At 39.6% G+C, this 16,222-nt stretch overlaps 1 protein-coding gene across 5 annotated transcripts in view; it reads left to right on the forward strand.

Moving 5' to 3' along the window:
• Positions 1–16,222, forward strand: part of LOC126299537 (talin-1) — a 267,085-nt gene that overhangs the window by 55,665 nt on the left and 195,198 nt on the right. The window contains exon 1 of one of the 5 annotated variants that reach the window (XM_049991529.1): positions 286–419. The exons of the other annotated variants lie outside the window; for them this stretch is intronic. The gene's annotated coding sequence lies outside the window, so the exon portion shown is untranslated. Of the gene's footprint in view, positions 1–285; positions 420–16,222 lie in introns of those variants that run through there. 5 annotated transcript variants of the gene reach the window in all.

Here is a 16,222-nt window from a genome sequence, read left to right on the forward strand (position 1 = left end):
TAATGCTGATCCAACTGGAATAATGACACTTAATACTACTTATAACGACCAACGCAGCTCGAAACCGGTGTCATGCTTACAAAAAACAAAGTGTTTAGTGTTAAACTTATAATGTGCATCTGTATTCCTTACGGCTGGTGATGGATATCCCTGTCCACAACATTTTCTATTTGCGACTTCTTCTTCATTTAGCGAGATTTGTTTCGCAGAAAGTATGTTACCTAACGTACGCTCTCGGAATCTTAACGATATTCCTCTCCCTGATGCAAAATCTCTCTCTTCCAGGGTCTATCACCGGAGTTTCATGTGCATCTCCGTGGTGCCCTCGCGTTCACGAAATGAAGTCGTAAGCGAACGTGCAGCTCTTTGTACGATCTTCTAGAGACCTTTTGAACCTATCTTGGAAGGATCCTTGTCTGGTGAGAAATATTCCCGAATTCATACGAACGTTTTGTAAGCTACTTCTTTCGTGGGAGAATTACGTTTCTGTAAGATTCTTGCAGTGGATCTCAGTGTGGCATGTGCCTTTTCTACAGTTAGTTTTACGTGGTTGTTCCACTACGGACGTTCCGGACGCATATTCTAAGGCATTTCACAAGTATTTCCAGTGACTAATTGCCAACTGCTTAATCTTAAATGTAAATTTTGTCTCGATCTATTTTGTGAACCTTACGTTACATTTATTTATATGGAGGATCAGGTGGCAGCCCTGCGATAGTCGTCAATCCTCTGCTAGCCTTTTTGCAGTTTCCTACGGTGTAGTTACTCTATACAGCAGTAACATATGCGAACAGCACCGTGGAGCTTCCGACATTATCCACCGGGCGTTGAGCTACTTGAGTTTTGCAAGATCACTTTGCGGAATCCTTACTGATCCCTGCAGAGGAGATTTTCGATCTCCAGATAGGTCATAAAACCCGAGCATGAAACGCACTGCCCACTTTGAAAACCGATTTACATCAGTTTATATATACGCCTACAGTTGGGCGCATCTGTGACGCCAAGCTATTCGCACCCAGCACATTTATTTTGATCTAAATTAAAAATGCTCAATATGTGGCCGTATACTCGCTGGTATAAGAACGCCAATGTAACATACATGTATTTCACAGGAATGAGTACAGCTGATTTTCTTCTGTAGGGATGATAAAATTAACAGTTTAAAAAGAGAGGTCTGACGACACCTGATATGTCTCGCCTAAGTTGCTTTTGACACGAGAGATCTACAATTTTCTTTCGGCACATCTCTCATATAAGTGATGCTTTATTTTATGCAGCACTGTTTTCAGTTGTTCAAGACAACAGCAGTGACAGCCCAGCGGTACGTGCAAGTTATAAGATTGCACTTAACATAGCGAGAGCTGGAAAACCCTTCGCTGTCGGTGAGTTCCTAAAAGAGTGCATCAATGACGCTGCAGATCTTTGGTGCCCAATGAATGTAAATCTGTTTCGAGCAATCATCCTTTCTAGGTGGATTGTAGGGCGCCGCGTAAGTCCCAGGATGGTGTCGTTTACCGACAGTTAAGTAAAGCACAGGACGTAATTGCATTTTCCATCGCACTTGATGAGAACTACAAATATTTCACGTCCTGCGCAGTTAGTGATTTATGTCCAAGGCGTGGGCGCTGATCTACTCATAACTGAACATTTCTTTAGCTGTTGTCATATCTTTAAAGAGCACTACCACTGTCACGGACAACCTAAAAGCTGCAGAGAAGCTGTTTACTCTGTTGGTTTACGCTGGGAGCGTTAGGTATCAAGCAGACGGAGCACCTGCAGTGAATGGTGAGCAAATGGGATTTGTTGGATTGCTAAGACAGAAGCTGCGGCGCACAGAAGAATCATTGTACAGCCTTCACGGCGTTTTGCACCAAGAGATACTCTGTGCAGAAGCAGCAAAATTAGGGAACATCATGCAAGTAGATATTCGGACAGTCAATTATTTGAGATCCCATGTTTTGAAACATCGAAAGTTCCACAACTTTTTGGTTGAAATTGGAGAAGAGTACGGTGACGTACCATACCACAATGGAGTTCGCTGGCTGAGACTCAGTCTTGCACTGAAAAGATCTTATGAACTGAGAAGTTAATAAATCAGTTGTTAAGCACAAAAGAAGGCACGACCCCATATTAGAAGATCCAGAGTGGGTCGCCGATCTCCCATTTTTAGTGGATATTATGGGATACGTGAATACTTGGAACAGTAGCTTTGAAGGTAAAAAACAGTTAATTTGTGAAATTGCTGAAAAAGTACAAACTTTTCACGAGAAAGGTTGCGCTGTGGGAAAACAACTTTCATCAAAGAACGTAGCGCATTTCTGTACCCTGTATTCTGTCCGTGAAAAGAATTACAAGAAGTACGTTTCTCTAACTAATACAAGAGGAATTTCTCAAGCGATTTGGGAATGTATTTAATCCATCCCAAGATTTCTAACTGTTTTGGAGACCATTTAGTACTTCGTAGATTATACTCCTCTCAATTTGCAGATTGAATTATGCAGTGTAATTCTTGTGTGAGAGAGAAGTTCTTTCGGAAAAAAAGTTGAATGAACCCGGCTGTCTTGATCGCTATCTGCAATAGACAGTACTGTGATTATTAATACCTCTACTGCACTTTGAGAAAATTGCCTTCGAGACAGTAACAAAGGGACTCTGTATTTTCCAGCTGTTCACAGATATTTCTATACTACTTCCATATAAATTTGAATAATCGCATATTAAGCACACACCACTTAGCACGCGAAAATCCTGCTGTACCGTTAGGTAGTGAAGATGACACCATCAGTGTAATGACAGTTTGGTCTTGAGAAATTTCCACTCGAAATATTGATTCTGTAAGATAATTACAGCAACAGAAGTGTAATAATGAAATGAGGGCGTACTGTGAAAATATATATCTGTGAAGACTGTAGCGTAAGATATTCTTTCTATAGGCTGTGGACCCTTTCAAGTTTGTGGATTACTTGTAAAGTGGTATTGATAGATTTCGTTGTTGAATCGTTCACTGCTTCTGGCTCTTTTGGGATCATTCCGCAGGTATCTGTACAGTTTTACTGAAGCTAAGCAGCTCTTTATCTATATCTTAAAGAAATAAACGGCCAGTCCATGTCTTTGGCTGCATATTATCACAGGTTGTTTATTCCTAGGTTCACGACTGAAGCAGCTGTCATTCATCAGTGCAGGTCATAGATCAGTTAAATACAGGCAAATGTTTTTATGAAACAGTTACGGAGGCTAGGTAAGCATCAGTAAGTATGGCGGGAAAATAATCATATAGGATTCAGGGGACAGAGAGACCATGAATGGAAAGTTGTGAACAAAATACAATAATGCGATGGGAAAGTGTAAATTTTGATGTATTCGTTGTGCGTAGGTAATTAACGGTGATGAGGAGAGGGTATCAACTCGACAACGTGGGAAAACAGTTGTAAACAAAGTACCTAAATTAGTGTCTTTGTAGGAGTCTTACATATGCGATTACTGAAAGAAATGGCGCAGCGTTTAAAGAACTGTACTTCGGTTCACGGTGAAACTGTTATTTCTTATATAGTGTCCTAATTCATCAGTTCTTTATTCTTCTATAACGGAAAATAAGGAAGACAACTCCTGTCTGGCTCTCTTTAAATGTACGCGATATTAAATTTTATTATTTCAGTGCCACTATTTGTGAAGTAACTGAGGTTTTCTACGATTAAACTCAATTTCGCGTATGACACGTACCAAATGGTTCTTAACGTATATCAGTTAAAACCACAGAGCTTGGATTCTGCAGATGTTTTCTTTCAGTGCAGAAAAGCTTATATCGCACAAACTTAGGTTCCATTCTAGTTACGAATCGTAGCTACTAGGTGACTTAAGTTACTCATAGTTTTCCTGAAATGTGAGGAATAGTGGAAAGATCGGTTTCGAGCTACTATCCGCATTGACAACCATCACTGTGTATAGTAAGAACTCATTACAAGTCCAGCACGTGAGAAGTTGATCAATAACAAAGCGACATTTCTTGCATTACAGCCATGCTCGCTAGTGTAAATACTTTTCAGTAAACGATTTAAATCATACAGTCTGTTGACTCACTTCGCAAAGCAGCATAATATCGCACAGTTAAACTGTCGTAATGGAAAATGTACCCGAAGAAATTATATTCTAGTCCGCAATTGCTTCGACGAGGTTGAAAGAGTTTGTACGTTATGGAGGAACGTTTTCCTGCACAGAGAACTTACGAGGTTACGAAACTCTGTCGATAACGAATCCTCTGTAACGTGGGTTGTTGCACGTTTCGATTTGGTTGTACACATCTGACCACCCAGGAAGAGGATTTTGCTACCGGGGAAGTTGCATAAACATCATTATAAGCCGACACAAAAAGTTTGCTGTCTAAGAGGCGTAGGATCTACGTTTGCACATCACAGTATTCTACTCTATTAGGGAAGAAATTATTTATAAGAGCATTTTTTAAATATAGGATCTGTTCTTAGACGCAGAGTTAATAGACTTCAATTAAAAGTTTCCTTGAGTAAACCACAGTCGTGGTTATGGTCACATGTGGCGCTCGTGTCATGTCTAACTCTTATTGGCTTAGCTGATCTTTCATAACAACCAATCTAAGTGCCGGCCTAATCAACAAACTGGATTTTATTAGGGAAGAGCAGACTTCAAACACCAGGGTTCTTCGGTAACATTCCATTCCACAGCCTGTCTTACTACTTTGAATTACTGCTTATCTCCAGTAGACATGTTACAGAATTGCTTCCAACAATTAGAGTGATGTTTAACATTGCTTCAGTTCTCTGTTACATGGAAAATATTTTGCTCAATAGTAATTTCGCCTAGTTGTAGCAATTCTCTGTTCTGAGGAGCTGGTGTTATTGATTTCACCTGTAAATTTTACAGTTTCTATTTGTGTCTATTGCGTTTAGACATTTATTACAAATCGTATTAAGTTTTGCTTCCCATTAAATCAGACTATGTTCTTAATTTTGTACTAATATCATGAAATTTTTCAGTCGTTCCTTAGCCATTGTGGGTTTTGTGTTGCTTTATTTCGTATCAATAATAAGACATAATCACCATACCCGTCTACACTAAATAAGAAATATACCAATATGGTCCAAGAAAAATATTCATTTAAGCAGCCTGTAACTTGCATTTCGGGCCTTCCTGCCAACATTTTAGCACGACTTGATTTAAGGGGAACTTCCGGACTATTCCAAATGTTGTGTAGTGGGCAAAGTTTCAGAAACCTAGCCGTACACGGCCTAGAATTGTGATATTGGACGGAGTACATGCCATGAGTAACACACTGGACCCCCATTCTGCAGGATCGGGCCTGAGTCCCCATCTTTTTATTCATATTTAAGCTTCCTGTGGTTTTCTTAAAACACTGCTGGTGAATATATGATTTCTGATGTAACTCCTCTTCAAATGGGGACGTTTTCCGTTCAAATGGATGATGTACGTGTGAATGGGAAATTAAAATCAGTTTCTACTCCTCCTCGAACAAAGCGAGGAGTCACCTTCCGAATTCATGAAATTTTGTATTACTTCGTAGTGCTACCCACCATTGTTTAAACGACGTGACCGCTAACTTCTAACGGGATGACATGGGGTTCTTTTTCTTTGAAATAGTCATTTTCTTCCATTTATCCACATTTAAAGAAAGCTGTAATTCATTACACTGTATGAAAATGCTGTAAGTTGTCAGCATTTCCTTGAATCAGTCCAGTGACATCACCACCGTCAGCTACAGTCTGACAGTACAGCAGACCCTAGTTTACAAATTGGTTAAGAGTATTGAGTACATTAGCGGTAGTATTCACTTCCGTGGGGTACACTGAAGTTACTGTCATTTATGTTGAGCGTTGGCTATCTAGTAAATTTTAGTGGGTTATTTTTGTCTAGGACAACACTCAGTAAGACCGCAACTTAGTTATTACTTGGCAATGCCGTGTACTGTCCGAAGCCTTTTGGAAATCTAACTATGTTTCACTGGATTTTTTTTTCCTCCGAACACTTGATGACGGTTTAGGACGAGCTGCTGTACCTACAGGAATGTCTTAATATTGCAGTTTAAAATGTGCTCCAGGATCTTTCGAATGGCGGGAGTTAGCGATATTGGTCTGTAACTCAGTGGATTCGTTCTTTCATCACCCTTTTTATAAGTACAATGAACTTGCACTCTTGTCCAATAACGCGAGCCTGTTCGCTGAGCGAAAGGTTGTCCATAAATATTAATGCCATCAATCGTATAGCAGCAAAGCGGGCTTTCTTCCTTGAGTAAACACCAAACGGACGACGTTCTGGGGCGTAGTATCCCTGTAAGTAATCTAAATTTGCATGAGCTTACATTTTACACTGTCTGACGTATGGTCTGTGTACCTTATTGGACTTGGCTTGCTCTTAGGCCATGTCAGTTTACATTTTCCCCTGTTTTTCCAAAACGTTCGTGGCGAGTACTGGGAATCGTTACAAGAGGGTGCTATTAAAATTTCGAGAGAGCACTTTTCGTGAAGAGTCGGACGACATAATACTTCCTCCTACATACGTCTCGCGTAATGACCACGAGGAGAAAATTCGAGAAATTAGAGCCAATACTTAGACACTATCCGACGATCATTCTTCCCACACGCTATTCGCGTGTGGAAGAGGATTGGAGGGCTCAGTAGTACAAGGTGTATCTCGCGCCACTCGCCATTAGGTGGCTTGCGAAGTATGATGTAGTTGTAGATATCTCGCAACGACCAGTCTCTGGTAGATATTCATCTCATCTTAGCTGCATTTCTACGCAGCGTTGAGTATCTGCCGGAGACTGGTTGTTGCGAATATATATATATATATATATATATATATATATATATATATATATATATATGGATACGTAAAAACCGTAATTATCGGCTGCCTTCAGTATAAATAAAAATTGTAGCTTCATTCCACATAGTAAATTGTAGAACTATGAGCTGTATTGCGAAATATATGGTCGTAAACAGTGAATATCTAAAACATTCCATAACTCAACATTAAGTCGACGTCAGTGGTGTAAGTCTTTTACTAAGAGTATCCCTTTGATGATACTTAACGAAAACAAGACTGACTGGCACCGTTATTCCAATGGCTTGGAAGGCTGTGCTGCTTCAGCGATCAGGGCAGTAAATTTTTAAGTGTAATCTCCGTAGAATCTGGCAGGTATTCCATCTGGTATGGTGGTTTTCCTATTATTTCGAGTGATATTTGATTTCGATTTGATACTGAAGCCATAAATATTATAAAAAATGGATGTGTATGTGTGTTTTCCATATTTTCTCCTAAACCAGAGCAGCGATTTCAACCAAACTCGGTACAGACATCCTTCATATTCTTTACTATCAGGCAACAGTCCTTGTGGGGATAAGAACCACTTACCGAACATAGTTCAGAATGTATGAATTCATAAACAATGAGATGTGTGTGAAAGACAGCCGCATCATGCATGGCATTTACATATATTACGTCTTTTCTAATAACTCCATTCTCAGTTCTTGTTGCAGACAATATCCACATATGCCGCTTAAATGTTGGTAATGAATTATATCATTGTATGACAAATGGATCAGTAGATACGACGTCATAAACACTGAGATGCAGAAAAATTGCCACATCATGCTTGACGTTTAAACTATTACTCCTTTGTTACTTAATTCGCAACATATTTCGCGCACAGTATCCACATATACCGCTGAATGTGCCTACATAAATACATCACTGTACGGTACATAAAGCAAGAGATATGACGTCATAAACACTGAGCTGCATGAAAAATTGTCGCATCATGCATATAGTTTTACACATTCATTCTTTACTCCTAAAACACTCATACAGTCGAGTCAAATTAAGGAAATCCCTGACACCTGACAGTGCTTTTGACAGCTTTCGTTTGCGAAGCGCAAACGACTGTAGGCAAAAACAGCAGCAGTCTATAGAGCTATGGAAGAGGTGTTGCCATAGAGAGACAAAAGCACATTGTAGACCCGCGTAGCAGGTGCGGCCAGCGTAGAGAAACTGCCCGGGATCATGTTTCTTGATTTGGATACTGTACTTATACATTTTTACGTTACGCAAATTCCTTTATACGACTGTTTCGTAATTTCAAACGTGTTTTCTCGATTGCATGGAAATGAAATTTTTTCAATACCTCACTACTAACACAGTTTATTTTTTGTTTTCGTTTGTAATAGAAATTTGCCACAGTAAATACCCGGACAATATCAGGTTTATCAGTTAATTATCTATATATCGAGCTAGCAATATATTAGATACGAATATTTTAGAATTGTAGAACAGTCTTCGACGAAAAAAAAAAATCTACGACAGAAATAAATTTTTCGGTCTTTCGGTCATCCTCAGTTTCAGTTTCAGTATGATCAAGCGCGGCTGGATAGATCACTTGGATCCAAATGCTGGCGCGGTTATTTAAACAAAATGACAACTGATTTCCTTTCTCAACATTAACCTATCAGAGTTGGTGCATGTTAGTAGTGTGCAAGTTTCGAGTTGCCATGTGGTCATATTTCAGTTGTCGTGCTATGTTGTTGGAGACGAGAAAGACCCAAAGGTTACGTACGCTGTTGTGGCAAAGAAAAGACTAAAAGCGGAAGGCGGTTGGTGCTGGCCAGTGTAATTGTGTCAATTTACGTCGGCGCAGGGCGAGCCATTGCGTGGGTCTGAATCCTGGCTGACGTTGCGCTCAGCCCACGGGCACGCCTACAGCGGCTGCCACAGCGAAATACACTCGCAGAACCGCACCAAAGCTGTGCTGGACGAGGACTTACTGGGCTGTCGTTATTTAACATCTGAATTACACTGATCGGTCAAGAAGTTACGACTGCCAACCGTATTGTGTTTTGGTGCATCTTTGGTGTTCAGACAGGTGCAGAGATTTCACGATCCGTTCATACGTAGTTGTAAAAAAATGGCCTTTGGATATGAACAGGTTAGGAAGGATAGGATTTAACAATCCAGTGTCAGTGAAGTCATTAGAGATGAAATGTTAACTCTGATAGGACAGTGATGGGGAAAGGAGACGTTAGCGGCGTTTTAGAGTGCCCCGAACTCACGTTCACTTGTATATTACGTAAACTGAGGAAATCCAAATCATAATATCCAGATTGGAATTAGAATCCTATTCCTCTCGAAAGCAAATCAGTTGTCTTTGCCAGTACGCCACGTCGCTCGGTACAAACCGTTTACTTTATTGTTGCCCCCATGTTTGCTATTGTCGCGTCTGTATGAGGAGGAACGTGTATCAGTGTGTTACAGTATGCTAGATATGTCTTAAGCTGCTTTCATGTTAAATACCGCCAATTTGCTCAGTAGCGCTGAAGCTTGTGTATCTTTTTATTACAGTGAGTCGGACATAATTGAACATGATATCATGAGAGTAAGATATTATTCTTCGTAATCAGATGAGTTGCCGAGCATAAATGATTCTTATTTTGTTTTCAAAATTACTTCCACGTGCTGCAGTTTTCAGTCATTGGGTTAGTGGTTAGTGATCATAGATTTTTATAACCGCTTACTTAACTCATTTCTTTGCCCTTCTAAGGCTGTGTGACGGAAAACGTGTCATTATCCTTCTGTTGTTTTGGCTATGAAAATCACGAATACTTTCTAACTATAACTGATTGTTGACAACAAACTTTATGCTGGCCGCTGTGGACGAGCCGTTGTAGGCGCTTCAGTCCGGAACCGCGCTGCTGCTACGGTCGCAGGTTCGAATCCTGCCTCGGACATGAATGTTTGTGATGTCCTTAGGTTAGTTAGGTTTAAGTAATTGTAAGTCTAGGGGACTGATGACCTCAGATGTTAAGTCCCATAGTGCTTAGAGCCATTTGAACAAACTTTATAAAATAAGAAATACATTGAGAGGCTGTAGTCAGGATAGTAAACTGCTTCAGAGTTCCCACAATGAAAATGAGGTATTACCCTTGTCAAGCGTTTCCAAGCATTGATTACTTTGTTTCTCGGTGAGGAGTTACGCCAGAGTATTAGACGTAAGACGTTAGTGAATAAAATAGCCAAGGTGACCAAATACTGCTCTTATCCGTTCTGCAAAAGTTGCGATACTTAGACGTTCGAGGACATCTGCAGTATGTGATAGAGCAATTTCGTATTAGTACACACAACCGCCAGTTTTGTAAACTCTACGTTATATATAGGTTTTTCGTCATTGCTGTTTAGGGGCCGGTCAGGGCTTTTGCAGAATTAAATATATTGCGTTTAATCAAATTTCAGTGACAGCCCATTTGCACAGAAGCAGTGTTTTACACGAGTTCTGGGCTGCATCAAGGTTTTTATCGGCCTATCGCTCAGTAACGTCGATGACGGACGCTCTTACGGTGCGTGTTCATTTGAAATCACTCTCGTTACTAGGTTTTGAAAACTAATATGAAACTTCTTTCTACATGAGAGTATAGGTTGGCGAAATTTAATCTTGAAACTACGCGGCGAACACTCTACACTGTGTTCTCAAGGGAGGCTCCACCAGGCTGTGTGCACTAAGTAACGTTTACAGTTGCCAGCTGAAAACTCTCGAGGCGAATTCACACGACACAAAATTTCTAGCCGCTATGGTGATTGATGCTATTTATTCGAAAAGAGAACTGACGAGTGGAAAAGTCCTATAAATTAAAATATGATTAGCTCATAAGGGTGAATTAAAAGCTTTGCATACGCCCATGAGGGAACAAAGTACACTGAGGTGACAGAGTCAAGGGATACCTTCTAATATCGTGTGGGACCTCATTTTTCCCGGCATGGTGTAGGAACTCGACGTGGAATGGACTCAACAAGTTGTTGGAAGTCCTGTGCAGAAATATTGAGCCATGCTGCCACTATAGCCGCCCATAATTGCGAAAGTATTAACGGTGCAGGACTTTGTGATCGAACTGACCTCTCGACTTGTCCCATAAATGTTCGATGAGTGGCCAAATCATGCGCTCGAACTGTCCAGAATGTTCTTCAAACCAATCGCAACTAATATTGGTCCGATGACATGGTGCATTGTCATCCATAAAAATTCCATCTTTGTTTGGAGACATAAAGACCACGAATGGCAGCAAATGGTCTGCAAGTAGCCGACTATAACCATGTTTAGTCAATGACCGGTTCAGTTGGACCTGAGGAGCTAATCCATTCCGTGTAAACACGGCTCACGCCATTATGGAGCCACCACCAGGTTTCCTTGTTGACAACTTGGGTCCATGTCTTTGTGGAGTCTGTGCCACACTCGAAACCCATCATCAGCTCTTATCAACTGAAATCGGGACTCTAGCTAGCTAGCCATGGTTATCCAGTCGTCTTTACTCCAACTGATATGGTCACAAGCCCAAAAGAGACGCTGCAGGCCATGTGCTGTTAGCAAAGGCACTCGCGTCGGTCATTTGCTGCCATAGCCCATTAACGCGAAATTTCACCGCACTGTCCTAACAGATGCGTTCGCCGTACATTCAACATTAATTTCTGCTGTTATCTCAAGCAGTGTTGCTTGTATGTCAGCACTAATAACTCTGCGCAACCTCCGCTGCTCTCGGTCGTTAAGTGAAGGCCGTCAGTCACTACGTTGTCCGTGGTGAGAGGTAGTGCCTAAAATTTTGTGTTGTCGGCACACTCTTGAAACTGTGGATCTCGGAATATAGAATTCCCCAACAATTTCCTAAGTGGAATGTCCTATGCATCTATCTCAAACTACCATTGTTCATTCAAAGTTGTTAATTCCCGTTGTGCAGCCATAATCACGTTGGAAACCTTGTCACACGTATCATCTGAGTACGAACAATAGCTTCGCCAATGCACTGCCCTTTCATACCGTGTTTAACATGATACTACCGCCATCTGTATTGTGTGTATTGCTGTCCCATGACTTTTCTCACATCATTGTATAGCACCTGTAGTTTGAAGACGGACAATTTCAAGAGACTATCACCTGCCTGACAGTACACAGTACAGTTCCATTACTCTATCGTATCTTTAGTGCCTTCTTTCGAAAAATCGAGATACCACAAAAACTTGATTGCGTAAAATGATATACTTTTCTCTTTATATGGGGGAAGAGCCGTATCGTCCATATGCCGCCTGCTCTACGAGCCTCTTCCATTTCTTTCTGTCGAGAGCACTGTTTGTCCGTTTGTTGTTGACGTTCATCCTAACTGTGTCCTCCCATATGTTATCTCGCCACCTAATTCTGGGTTATCCTCTTCCTCTCGTTCCATCTAATGTTTTGCAGAATGCTGTCCTAGGTAGTCTACTCCCCTTCATTCTTGCTATATGACGTGCCCAGTTCACCCATCTCTTCTTTAGCACTTGACGATGTTACGATAATTCTCTTTATTCTACATTTTTTTATTACCCTCTATTCCATGCAATTTTCTTCATATATAGGTCCAAAAATTTTCCTTAATATTTTTCTTTTGAATATTAAGTTCTTTTTCTTCGTTTTCCGTAAATATTAGAGCTTTACATCCGTATAATGTTATCGGTATAATAGTCGATTGATAAAAGTAGGATTTTGAAGTTAGTACTAAGTGATTTCTTTCTTTAGAATTTTGATGAAACTAAAACTTGTTTTATTCGCTGTCCCTAGACAGGCCTATATTTCTTTATCCAGTCTGTTGTTTTTAGTTTAGAAGTTTTTAGTTTTAAAAGTAGTCACAATCAAGGTACAGTAGCCCATTACAAACAGTACTGTAAAGTGCTTAAAATGTGATTAGGAAGGCAAAGAGTTTGTGGTATGCAAGTAGAATAGCTAATTCACAGGATAAAATTAAAGTAATATGGCCAGTTGTAAAGGAAGTGTCTGGTCAGCAGCACAATGTCGATGATATAAAGTCAGTTCGTAGTAAAAATATTTCTGTTACTGATAAATCAGATAATTGATCATTTTATTTAACACGATTTGCTATCAAGTGTACAATTCGGCTTTAGAAGTCATTTAACAACTGAAAATGCTATATTCTCTTTTCTCTATGAGGTACTGCATGGGTTAAACAAAAGATTTCGAACGCTAGGCAATTTTTTGATTTATGTTGATTTGATTGTACTCTTCGCAAAATATTGCTCCAGAAGTTGGACCATTACGGAATATGTGTAGTAGCTCACAACTGGTTCACCTCTTACATCAGCAACAGACAGCAAAAGGTCATTTTTCACAGTGTTGAGAATGGCTGTGATGTGGGGTCTTGAGTAGGGTACAGTCAAATGGGGGTTGCCCCAGGGATCAGTTTTGGGTCCACTCCTGTTCCTTATTTATATTAATGATATGCCCTCTAGTATTACGGATAATTCTATAAATATTTCTGTTTGCTGAGGACATTAAATTAGTAGTAAAGAATGTTGTGTGCAACGTTGACTCTGTTTCAAACAGTGCAGTTCATAACGTAAGTTCATGACTTGTAGAAAATAAACTAAAGCTAAATCACAGTAAGACTCAGTTTTTACAGTTTCTAACACACAATTCAACAAAACCCTGCGTTTTAATGTCACAGAATGGACATATGATTAGTGAAACTGAACAGTGCAAATTTCTAGGTGTTTAGATATATAGTAAAATGTCATGGAAAGAACACGTTATGGATATTGTTCAAAGACTTAATGCTGCCATTTTTACTATTCGAACGGTGTCTGAAGTAAGTGATCGGTTGACACGAAAATGAGTCCTGTTTTCATTGGTTTATGTCGTATGGTATTACATTTTGGGGTAACTCTTGCATTCTAAAAGGATATTATTGGCTCAGAAACGGGAGGTTTGGGCAGTAAGTGGTGTAAGTTCACGAACCTCTTGTCGACCCCTGTTCACCAGCCTGGGTATTTTGACATTGGCCTCTCACTGTCCTTTCTTGTTAACAATATCAGCTCATTCCCAAGAATAAGCACCTTTCACTCAGTTAATACTTGGCAGAAATCAAACCTGCATTTGGACTTCCTTAACTCTTGTGCAGGAAGGTGTGCAGTATACTGCTGCATCCATTTTCAATAAGCTACCACTAGAATTCAAAAATCTTTCAAATAGAAACTGAAAAGTCTCCTCATGGGTCACTCCTCCTATTCTGTCGAGGAGTTCCTTGAAAAATTAAGCTGGTTCCTGTTGTATTGTTGACTGCGTTTACTTCAACTTAAGGCTTGACATTTTTTGAGTTCATAAACATTTTATTTTTGTCTGTTATTACTTTTATGTTTTAATTTCATGTACTGATACGTTCAATTTGGTTCTACAGAACTTGAGGTGTAAATAAAATAAAAATATCACTCCCTAAATTCCCGAGCTGTCAGCAGTCTAGAAACTGAATCCATCTACAGCCAAAGGTGCATCACTATTTACTTACTTGTTTAAAATGCAGATGAGTGCTTTTAAAGGTTTATTTAGAATTGTTTTGTACTTCGTAAAAAAACCTTCATAACCAGCTAATGATTTTTCATTTAACTCATAAAGCAATGATCAGTATCTGTTTCGCATTACTGTATGACATTATTGGCAGGATAGTGAAACAAGGAACACTGGATATTTTACAGCTCTCTTAAAGGAAAGAATTGATTGTACAAGCTTCTAAAAACAGAGGGAATATGTTTCCATAATCACCAAGGGGTACGCATAACAGTTATCCAGTTAGCTGGAGATTCTATGTATTAAGTCATGTTTCATTGATATTAAATGCAATGTTCGAATTTTTAATGAGCGTGTCTTCTCACACGAAATTTTTTGCTACAGGATGGATCAGAAGTGTGTCCCCGTATCAGATGTATGACTTCTTAGTTTGATTATTTTGGTTCAACACCCAAATGGTGGTGACTTTTGGGGATCCGACAAAGCCCAAATGTATATACAGTTTTCACCTGCCTAGAACACTCAAAAATTAGTTGAAAATAGCTTTGGTATTTTAGCTAAAAATTTCAGAGTACTCCTCAACAATTTGTCTTTAGCTTGCTTATTGTATCGATCGTAATTGTGACAATTCACAACTTTTTAAAATTAGTGAGTCCACATGTTTGAATAATATGACTGATTCCAAAGATGTAATGCAAGATTCGGTATCTGGTCAGTATCGCGATGAAGGAGACGCAGAAATGTTTAGTGCTTCCACTGAAACTGCCAAAAAGAAATAAATCCAAAGTTTCACAAAAGGACATGGTGCACGAAATTCAACTGCTTAATGACTGAAGACGAAATGATTTGATCGTACCTTCAAATCTCTACCCGAACAAGAAAAGGAAGAGGAAAAAAATCGTAAATTACTCTGTATTGTACTGGAAGACAATATAATGCAATGGAAGTTCAACGTACTGACATATAACCATTTAATTGTGTAGTTTCTTCTGCCCCGTTTCAGCTTTCTCGACTTCAAAACCACGATACATTTAACTTAATAAAATAGTATATACATGTTATTGTAGTACTTACCGTAATACTTAAACTTTAGTGACAATTTCGTTTCCAGATTTCTTAAATTGTGCAGTTTTCTTTCAATTATCCTGTTCACAACACGAAATGTGTTCTCGGACTGCCTTCAGAACTTTACTTGGTTCTTCCAAGCTAATAAAGACATTTCTCGTTACACAGCATTCTTTGTGCTTAATATAGTTCAGTTAACTGGTTTGTTTTGTTCTCAGATCAACTTTTTGGGGGTCATTTATTATACGAATTAATAGCGAATCTCTGAACCTCTCGGAACACACGCGCTGATCGAATTCTGAGACTTTCTTGCCACGACAAAAGTTAACGACATTTCTACTTCCGAGAAAGTTCGGTTGCGTCGTGTGTCCTGCAACAGTGTGTGTTTCACTCCGGAAGTGAATCACAGGAGTCGGACACTTGTACCTTCTACGGGAACAGAGTCTTCGAGACTGAGTCACCTGTATTTAGTCTCGTATGGACTCGCAAACCCCTTTAGATAGATTTCACGACCGTCTACGTGGACATTTAGTTACACAATATTTCCCTAAAGTACAGTTGGCGTTATTTATGTCTGCATGCCAACGTGAGACCGAATAGAATACCTCCGAAGACATTTTTAGTGAGCAACGTAGAGAATTGACGAGTGTGACATTTTTCGTGGTTGTTATTAAAAGTAATTTCATGTTGATATTAAAAGTTCTTTGATCACATTTCAAGTGGGTCCGGTCAGTTCCTTAATTCCATGTTTCATTGACAGTGAAGAAAACGCAAAAAAGAGACGAGTGTCAATAGGGAACTTTA

Source organism: Schistocerca gregaria, chromosome X (assembly GCF_023897955.1).
Source record: "Schistocerca gregaria isolate iqSchGreg1 chromosome X, iqSchGreg1.2, whole genome shotgun sequence".
NCBI lineage: Eukaryota > Metazoa > Arthropoda > Insecta > Orthoptera > Acrididae > Schistocerca > Schistocerca gregaria.